This window comes from Marmota monax, unplaced genomic scaffold (genome assembly GCF_021218885.2).
Source record: "Marmota monax isolate L192 unplaced genomic scaffold, Marmota_monax_Labrador192_F-V1.1 WCK01_AAM20220418_F8-fsc00080, whole genome shotgun sequence".
Taxonomy (NCBI): domain Eukaryota; kingdom Metazoa; phylum Chordata; class Mammalia; order Rodentia; family Sciuridae; genus Marmota; species Marmota monax.
Window position 1 is genome coordinate 3,735,003 of NW_026694750.1, and position 9,313 is coordinate 3,744,315.

The following is a 9,313-nucleotide window of genomic DNA, read 5'->3' on the forward strand; positions in this document are numbered from 1 at the left end:
ATTTAATTCCCCACCTGAACCAAAAAGGAAGGGGAAAAAACTGCCCTCTGGAAGCTCCACCCTAAGCCGTTCTCGTTGCTCCTTTCAAGGTCAGTCCCAAGCACGTGGTGAAATTCCGAACCCTGACCTGGTCAGAGGAGAGTCCTGGTGAAATGAGCCTCCGTTTACTCCTCTTCTCAGAGCTGCTTTTAGGTGGCTCCCTGGTCGCACCCCGCTTGGTGTCCCCTTTGGTCCTGCTGACCCCACGCTGGTCTCCCCTTCCCCCAGCCCCCTGGCTGCCCGCCCTGTCTGCCCAGCAGGAGGGAACTCCAGGTGCCTCTCCGCAGCCCTCCTCCGCGGCACCCAGGCCTGTCGGAGCCCAGCAGAGCGTGCTCAGGGCTGATGTCTTATTCCGAGAGCGCTGGCTGTCACTAAAGAGTGGTGACGGTGAAGAGTCTGGGGCTGGGGGAAGACGGCCAGGGCCAAGAGCCCACCGAGGGCTCGCTGCAGACCACTGACTCCTGAGTGGGTTCCACCTCACTGCCTGGAGACTGTCCACAGTGTCCAGTCAGCAAGGGGGCCGTCCACTCAGGGTTCATCAGACTTGGAGCAGGAGCTGCTGCCACAACTAGGTGCGGATGGATCCCCAATCCAAACAACGTGTTTCAGCAGTTAGGACTTAAATTGTTTATGGGGGAGGCACGGGGGATGGAGCCCAGGGCCTCATGCATGCTAGACAAGTGCTCCACCGCGGAGCCACATCACAGCCAATAGTTAGGTTTGTTTATCTTCCTTCCGTTCTTTCTTTTTTTGTATTGGAGATTGAACCCAGGGATGCTCAACCAGTGAGCCACACACCCCAGCCCTTTTAAATTTTTTATTTAGAGACAGGGTCTCACTAAGTTGCTTGGAACCTAGCTTAGTTGTTGAGGCTGGCTTTGAATTCACAGTCTTCCTGCCTCAGCCTCCTGAGTCACTGGTATTTCACGTGGGTGCCACCAAGCCTGTCTTAACTAGGTTTTTTAAAAAGAAGTAACATTTAAAGCACTAATGTCTCTCAGATGATATATTTATTAATATATGCCAGACTCATTTGTTAAGTGATAAAGAAGAAGAAGAAAGATAATAAGAGACAACAGAGTCATTTTTTCTAACAGGTTTGGCTCATCTTGGGTAATATGTATGCAGGAACACTCAGACAGAAGTTCTTTGGTGAACGTGCAAGGCCACCCATACTTAGAAACCCAGAGGCTCAGTGACTAGAAAAGAACCATCAGATTCCTCAGCTACAAGAGAACAAGGTAGAACTTGTGGTGTGAGTCTCATATTTCCCGTGGTCAAACCATTCACTGTTTTTCCTTCTAAAAACTGTAGCCTCCACAAATAGTTGGCACGACTGGTGAGCAGAGAGGGGAGGTGGGGGAGGAGGCTGCCGTGCTGAGGCTCACCAGTCAGCTCTTCAGTACAGGCCTCACGTGGACCAGGAGCCGAGCTCAATACAAATGGAATCTCCAGCTGTAAAGCAATCATCCTCTAATGCAGGCAGAACTCTGATCTCTGAAATGCAATCCAATTTATATTGATTAAGTTCCACTGCCCCATATATTGAAGCCAACAAAATGAGAATGCAGAATCAATGAGACTGACCTTGCAAAGGTCCAAAGGACTACAGATGCAGTCTCCAGGCTGAATTTTAAAAGGCATTGTGTCAGGAAATTGTTTTCTTGGGCTTCCCTACCCAGGGGTTGAATTTGCTCTACAAATTGGAAAAAGAGACTGGATATGTGTGTGGTGTATGCATGCGTGTTCTGAATACAGATACTACAACACTTGAGGGTTTGCACAGAATGTGACATTGAGACTTCCATGAAGAGGAAAGGAGGACAAGGTCTCTTTCCAGTGCCTGCTAAGTCCTCTTAGCAAACAAGCCGTCTTGGAGGAACGAGATCAAACTTGAGACCCCTGAAGAGTAAACAGTAGGCCACAGACTGCCGGGGAGTCAAAGCTGAAGGTGGAGAGGAGGGCTGTGTTGCTGGTCTGGTTTCCTCTGTTGCTTCCCCGTGTTTGACAGGAAGGCAGCCCACCATGGACCTCTCCGACTCTGTCTTCTTGGCCACAGAACCAAGAAAAGGGGCCTTCACAAATCAAAGAGTACAGAGAAATCCCTGGTTTTTCTCTTTTTCTTCCTCTCCCTTTTTCCTCCTCCAGCCCTGTTCTTCAGCCAACCCCAGTGGTAGGAAGTGCAGTTGGAACTCTGAAAGAAAATCCGGATTGCTGGCCAGAGGGTTGGGAAAGAGGCTCCTGGGATCCAGAAAGTGTTCAGGGAATCGCAGAGGGGGCAGAGCTGAAGAAGGGGACCCTCCCAGTTCTAAGTATGAATTGGAACAAATCCTGGGTTCGACCTTAAACTCTGCAGGAGTGAATCCAAAGTAGGATACAAGAGCTTTGAGAACTGAACTACCATCATGCTTCCAGTTAACCTCAGAGTGGCACATGCAAAGGCAAGGCCCAAAGGAGCACAGGAAAGGTTTTAACAACTTAGGTGGCGCAGGAAACACCATTCATAGAGAACAAGGTAGAACTTGTGGTATGAGTCTAATCAGGTGATTGCCTGCCACACAGCAGCAACCAATCAATATTCTCCAGAGGATTACAACAGAACATGGAGTCTCCCAAGAGAATCATCAAAGTGTCAAAAATTCTTCAACGTATAAAGAACCAGGAAAATGTGAACAAATGAAGGGAAAGAACTGTCAGATGGCAATGCTGAGCTGACTCAGATAACGGAATGGACACTGGTGTTAAAGTGACGGACATAACCTCTTGAGGGAAGATGAATGCACTTTAAATGAAGGTAAAGGTGCTAGTTTCTCAGCAGAGAAACAGAAACCATGAGGAAGAAATGGGAACTAAATGGCAACTTTAGAACTGAAAAACACACTGTCTGAAACAACACAGCAGAATGAGACAACATAGGAAAGCGTTAGTGAACTTGAAGATCAAAAATTTTCAATGTGAAGAACAGAGAAAAATGATTAAAACTACTGAACAGGAGGCGCAGAGCCCTCTGGGACAACACTGAAAGGTCTAACACCTCTGCCACTGGAGTCTCAGGAATAAAGGGGAAACAGACTGGTACAGAAAACATTTGAAAAAATAATGACCAAAACTCCTCAGATTTTGGTGAAAAACAACTTTACAGATTCAAGATGCTCCATAAGCCATCCAACAAGATAAACTCAAAGAAAATGGGCCCATATACACCCACTCAACTGCCCACAACCAGAGATAAAGCTCTGGGAAGCAGCTCTAGGAAGCAGCCGGGAAACGTGACATGGGAAACGTGACATAGCAGACGTGGGAAGGATGAGAGGGACTGCAGATTTGTCATCAGGAACCCTGGAGGACAGAGGGCAGTGGAACAGTGCTCTAGGTTTAGGTGAAATATTCTTAAGGAATGGAGTCAAACAGATGTTCTCAGATGAAGGAAAATGTAAAAAAATTGTTGCCAACAGACTTGTTCTAAAATAAATATTAAGTGAAGTTTTTTGGGCTGAGGAGATGAGAGAGAAACTTGGTGCTCTAGGAATGAAAGAGCGAGAGAAGTGGTTAATATCTGACTAAATAGAATAGACTGTTTTCTAAAGTTCTTTAAAATATTTTGACTGCGGAAAGAAAAATATATTGTTGGTAAAATGTTTGATGAATGTAGAGATATACAACTAAAGTATAAAGAGGAGGGTAAAATATGTTTATAAGGCTTGTACATTTTACTTTAAGTATTAAGATATTAAATTTAGATAGACTATTAAAAATGAGGGATGTATGTTGTGCAGTCCAGAGCAACTCCTATGTAATAATACTAACAGATATGGACAACAAGCACTAGTGTAGGTAAATTAAATATAGTACCAGGGGCTTGTTTTAGTCAGCTTTTTTGCTGCTGTGACTAAAGGTCTGACCAGAACAACTGAAGAGGAGAAAGGATTTATTTGAGGGCTCACGGTTTCAGAGGCCTTAGTCCATAAAAGGCTCCATTTCTTGGGGCTCAAGGTGAGGCTGAACTATGGCCTAGTGTGTGGCACAGGGAAGCAGCTCACATCACGGTAATCAAGAAGCAGAGAGGGGCTATGGATATAGCTCAGTTGGTAGGGTGTTTGCCCTGCATGCACACGGCCCTGGGTTGGATCCCCAGCACGGGGGGGGGGGAGGGGACTCCACTCTCCAGATAGATACAGAATATATATACCCCAAAGCCACACCCCAGCTCCCACCTCCTCCAGCCACACCCTACCTCTTCAGTTACCACTCAATTAATCTCTACCAGTGGGATTAAAACACTGATGGGGTTAAGACTCTTACAACCCAATCATTTCTCCTTTGAACTTTCTTGCATTGTCTCACATGTGAGCTTTTTGGGGACACCTCACATCCAAACCATAATAGGGTTTGAGGTGTCGCTTAGTGAAGTGCTTGCTTAACATGCATGAAGTCCCGTTTTCAATCCCTAGAACCACAAAAATAAATAAATAAATCAGAAAGTACCAAAAATATTTAAATGATCCCAAAAATTGGGAGAAAGAGGTAACCGAGCAATAAAAACCAGTAGGAACAAACAGAACAAATGACAAAATAGGAAGCTTAAACTCAACCATATTAATCATTACATTAAATTTAAATGGTCTATATACACCAATTAAAAGACAGAGATTATCAGTTTGGATTGAAAATACAAGCCCCAAATGTGTGCTCTATTTATACAAACTCACCTTTAAATAAAATTACACAGGTTAAAAGCAGAAAGATGGTGCTGGGGTTGTGGCTCAGTGGTAGAGGGCTTGTCTCCCATGTGTGAGGCACTGGGTTGGATTCTCAGCACCGCATATAAAAACAATAAATGAAATAAAGGTCCATCAACTAAAAAAAAAAAAAATTTTTTTTTTTAAAAAGCAGAGGGATGAAAGAGGATTACAGAATGAAAATAGGCATCAAAAGAAACTCGAGTGGCAATGTTAATATAGACAAAGGAGACTTCAGAACAGAAACCATACCAGGGGTGAAATGGGACTTCACACAATAACAAAGGCTCAATTTACCAAAGGTAAAATATTCCCTAGGTGTGACGCCCCTGAAGAACAGAGCCTTCAAATATGTGAGGCAAAGCCAGGTGGAAATCAAAGAGAACTAGACGCTGAACACTTGAGGGGAACGTGGCCGCCCGCAGGGCAGGTGTGGGCTGGAATTGGGCCTGTTCCCCAAGCCAAAGGCCACCAGCGCCTGCGTGGTGACTGCTTTTCATTCCTCTATTGGTGCCTCCTGGGCAGATCTTTGCCAAGGTTCCCAGGAAGCTCCATCGCCATTCCACCAGCAACCACTGGAGGGTCCCAAATGTCGCTGTGGCTTCTGTAGAAAGCGACCACTCGCACTCCCCGGGGCCCAGTAAACAAGCCTGTGGACCACAGCCCAGCACTTCTCTGGTGACACCCGAATTCCCCACAACAGTAGGAGCTGGTGCTCCGCCAAGCAGAGGCACCATCACCGAGGGCAGGCCAGACATTCAGTGGAAAATCTACTCGCAAGTTCCCACATCTAATGTCTGAGACTCCAAGCTGTCTTCCAGTCAGAGACATCAGGGATCCCCTTAGTAATGGGGGTCCCCATCGACTAGCCAAGGGCATTTTCAAAAGGCCAATTCCCATGCTCAGTCCCCACAGTGGAACAGAGAGACCTGATGTCCAAGGCCCACAGTCTATTCGATCACTTTTTCTGTCCACGCGCACCCACAGCTTACCTTCTGTGTTCAGGCCACCTGACACCCAGACCCAAGGTCGTCCCCGGGAAGGAAGCCCCAGCCCCCAGAGCAGAGGGAAAGAGCCTCGCAAGCCTGGCGCTTCTCACCGGTACTCCTACCAGCCCTGGGCCTGGGCCTTCTGGTTAAAGACATCCCAAGGAGAAGTGTGGGGTGAAGACCCCGTGGAGGGGCCAGGCACCCGCCAGCCCACCGCAGGGAGGGAGGGAAGCTGAGCAGAAGTCAGCTCCTGTGAAAAGCTCACTGGGGGCTGGGGATGTGGCTCAAGCGGTAGGGCACTCGCCTGGCATGCGTGCGGCCCGGGTTCCATCCTCAGCACCACATACCAACAAAGATGTTGAGTCCGACGATGACTAAAATATAAATACTAAAAAAAAATTCTAAAAAAAAAAGCTCACTGGATTTCCCAGGTACATCCTCTCAAAAATTGCTGATTTTCATAAAGTTGCTGAAGTCATTTTTCTGACTCTGAAGAGACTATATTGAAAGAATAAAATAGAAATAGCATCAACAGAAAAAGATTCTAACTGAAGCCCTAGAGTCATAAGGGAATTCAATTCCCAGATTTGCTTTTTAAGTTCCTTGATTCATAAACAGTTGAATTTAGTGTCATTGACTGTTCACTTCATACTTTTCTTGTTTTGGTTAAAATTTTAAACTATCTTGCAGTAACTTTTTAAAATGTATGTAAATAAAGGGCTACAGAAAGGTCCTAGAGAATTCTGCTTCTGCAAGTAATGTGGTAATTTTGCCTATGCACCAAAGGTCTTGTTTCTTTTAACCACTGCTCATCAATCTGGTAATTATCTCATTTAAACTAATCCATTCCATTTTTTTTTAACGCAGGGTTAGTACTCTACCACTGAGCTACTAGCTACTGGACCAGCCCACATTTTTGGATACTGATTCTGAGGCTCCGTGGCAGCTTCCTTTATGACTTGATGGATGGAAGAAATTAAAGCAAACATTTTTGTGTCTGACTGCCACCTCTCCAACTTCAGCCCATCTGCTGAAAGGCAAGATCAAGAGGGCAAGCCCTGCTGGAGTGACACCCGCGCCTGTACTTGCTGTATTTTGAATTTTTGTTTCCAACTAAAGAAATCTGCAAATATTAAATAGGGTTGGGAAATGATTCCTTAAGCTATGTGTAAATAAATGTGGAAAGTTTTCAAAGAAAAAAAAAGATAAAGAGAACTAGACAAATCTACAACTCTTCTTGGAGAGTTCAACATTCCTGTCCAGTTATCAATAATAAAACAAGTACAGGACAGCAGCAAGAAAGTGTGAGGCCTGAGCACTAAACCAAGTTGACCTGATTGAGATTTACAAAGCACTCCATCTAAAAACTCTCTGCAAGTACACATGAACACACATCGCAGTGGACCACATTTTGGGTCACAAAACATTAATGAACTTAAAACAATTAAAATAATGCAGGATGCATTTTCTGCCATATGAAATTAAACAGAGAGGTATCTGGAAATACCAAAATATTTTGAAATTAAAAAAAAATTACAGTTTGGGAGCTGGGTATGTGGTATACTGCTGGCCTAGCATGCGTGAGGGCCTGGGTTTGATCCCCAGCCCTACCATCAAAATATAAAACAAAACCAAAAACACACATTTAAATAATTGGGATTTTTTTTAAGTCAGAAAGAAAACCATAAACTATTTTTAACTGAATGAAAAACCCAAAATATCAAAACATATGGATTATAGTAAATAAACATAAAAAATTTGTGGATTCTACTTAGAAGGAGTCTTAAGATAGATCCTAGAACTGGTAAATAAGTCTAGCAAGGTCATAGGATAGGAAGTAACAAAAATCAAGCAAATTTTTATATACCAGCAGTGAACAAATAGAAATAGAAATTACACACTTATAATAACACCCAAATCATAAATAGTTTGTTATAAATCTAACAAAATATGCATGGAATCTGCATGCTGAAAACTACAAAATACTGAAACCAACTTAGAGGGGGACATGTTTGCTTTGGCTTATGATTTCAGAGGTTGCAGTCCCTTTTGTTTCCTGCTAGGTTAAATAAAAAGTACTCATTCCATGATTTTCCTGCTTGCATTTGAACCCTCATTCCAGCTTCGGGGGCTGGATGGAGCAGTTCTCTGTGCCGATGGTGGTGGTGGGTACATGACCACAGATTGTCCAAAACTCAGAAATGCTTAGCAGAAGTATACATTTCACCATACGCAAATTTAAAGTCAGGTAAACAAAACTTTAAAAAAAAAATCCACACTAACTCTGAGTCCAATGTGAGCTGACAGTGTGGCACAAAAGCAGGTGGGACTGCAAAGCAGAGTTCTAGGTCAATGGCACCATGACAAGAGCCTGTGCCACAGGGCTTACCCTGGTGAAATAAAGAAGATAAATAATGTCGGATGATTTAAAAAAATAACACAGCCATGGGGCTGGGTTACAGCTCAGTGATAGAGCACTTGCCTACCATATGTGAGGCACTGGGTTTGATCCTCAGCACCACATAAAAATCTAAATAGAGTTAAAAAAAATAACAGCCACAAACTGCCCAAAGGTTTTGTTTTTTTTTTTTTTTTTTTTTTTTTAAGTAGGACGTTTTCCTTTAGAAGAAAAGCGCTGATGAGCTCCATAAGGCAACATCTGTCTTCCTTATATTCTATACAGAACCAATTTCTTCCTCCAAAAATATTTCTAGTTTTGGACCCTTCTCCCCATTTTACTTTTATTCCACAAAGGCTCCTGAAGTCCCCACATACTTTCCTTGAGCCTGAAATAAAAATGTACAAGGCCTGGGTTCAAATCTCAGAATCACATGTAAATAAGTAAATAAAATAAAGGTCCATCAACAACTAAGAAAATATTTAAAAAAAAAAACAAAACATGAGCTGTAGCACAGAAGTGGCCTCTCCGCTTGACGGGTGACTCCTGACCCAGGCAACTGCTGTGCATCAGGCAGTATGTTATTTTTTTTCTTTGAATACCATGCTACTGTTAGAAGGGCATTTGGTTCCGAAACTGTAGATCAGACCAATGCCCACCTGTTAAGGGACACAAGAGTCCTTCTGGACCTGTGTGGTCGGCATCAGCAGATGTAGCCAACTGAGGATTGAAAACATTCAGGAAAAAGATTCTGTCTGTCCTGAACATGTTCAGACCATTTTTTTTTTGGTCATTATTCCCTAAACAACACACCACAAGAACTATTTAGCATAGATGCTCCCTACCTAACACAATACACTGCATTAGGAAGTGAGCCAGAGATGACTTAAAATAGACAGGGGAATGTGCTGTCTTGGATGAGGGACTTGAACATCTGTGGATTTTGGTATTTTGGGGGTCCTGGAACCAATTCCCTAAAGATCCTGAGAGACCATATGCCATATGGAAAGCTTCCCAGCAGAGGACTGCTACCTGACCACAGCTGCAGGTCTCTGCACACGTCCACTGAATGATATAAGATGTTAAGAAAAAATATTTGCTAGCACTTGTAAGTGGGAAGATCGTGCATATATTATATGTTTTTAAAT

At 43.7% G+C, this 9,313-nt stretch overlaps 1 long non-coding RNA gene across 2 annotated transcripts; it reads right to left on the reverse strand.

Annotated features, from left to right (window-relative positions):
* Positions 1-1,032: 1,032 nt before the first annotated feature.
* Positions 1,033-7,532, reverse strand: LOC124079278 (uncharacterized). 2 transcript variants are annotated; one of them, XR_009224935.1, is made up of 3 exons: positions 4,749-7,532; positions 1,627-4,486; positions 1,033-1,536 (listed from the first exon to the last, which is right to left on the reverse strand). It is a non-coding gene; the product is annotated as an uncharacterized LOC124079278 (long non-coding RNA). The 2 variants fall into 2 exon arrangements; XR_006847237.2 differs by having other exon boundaries at positions 1,627-7,532.
* Between the last annotated feature and the right edge of the window lie 1,781 nt (positions 7,533-9,313).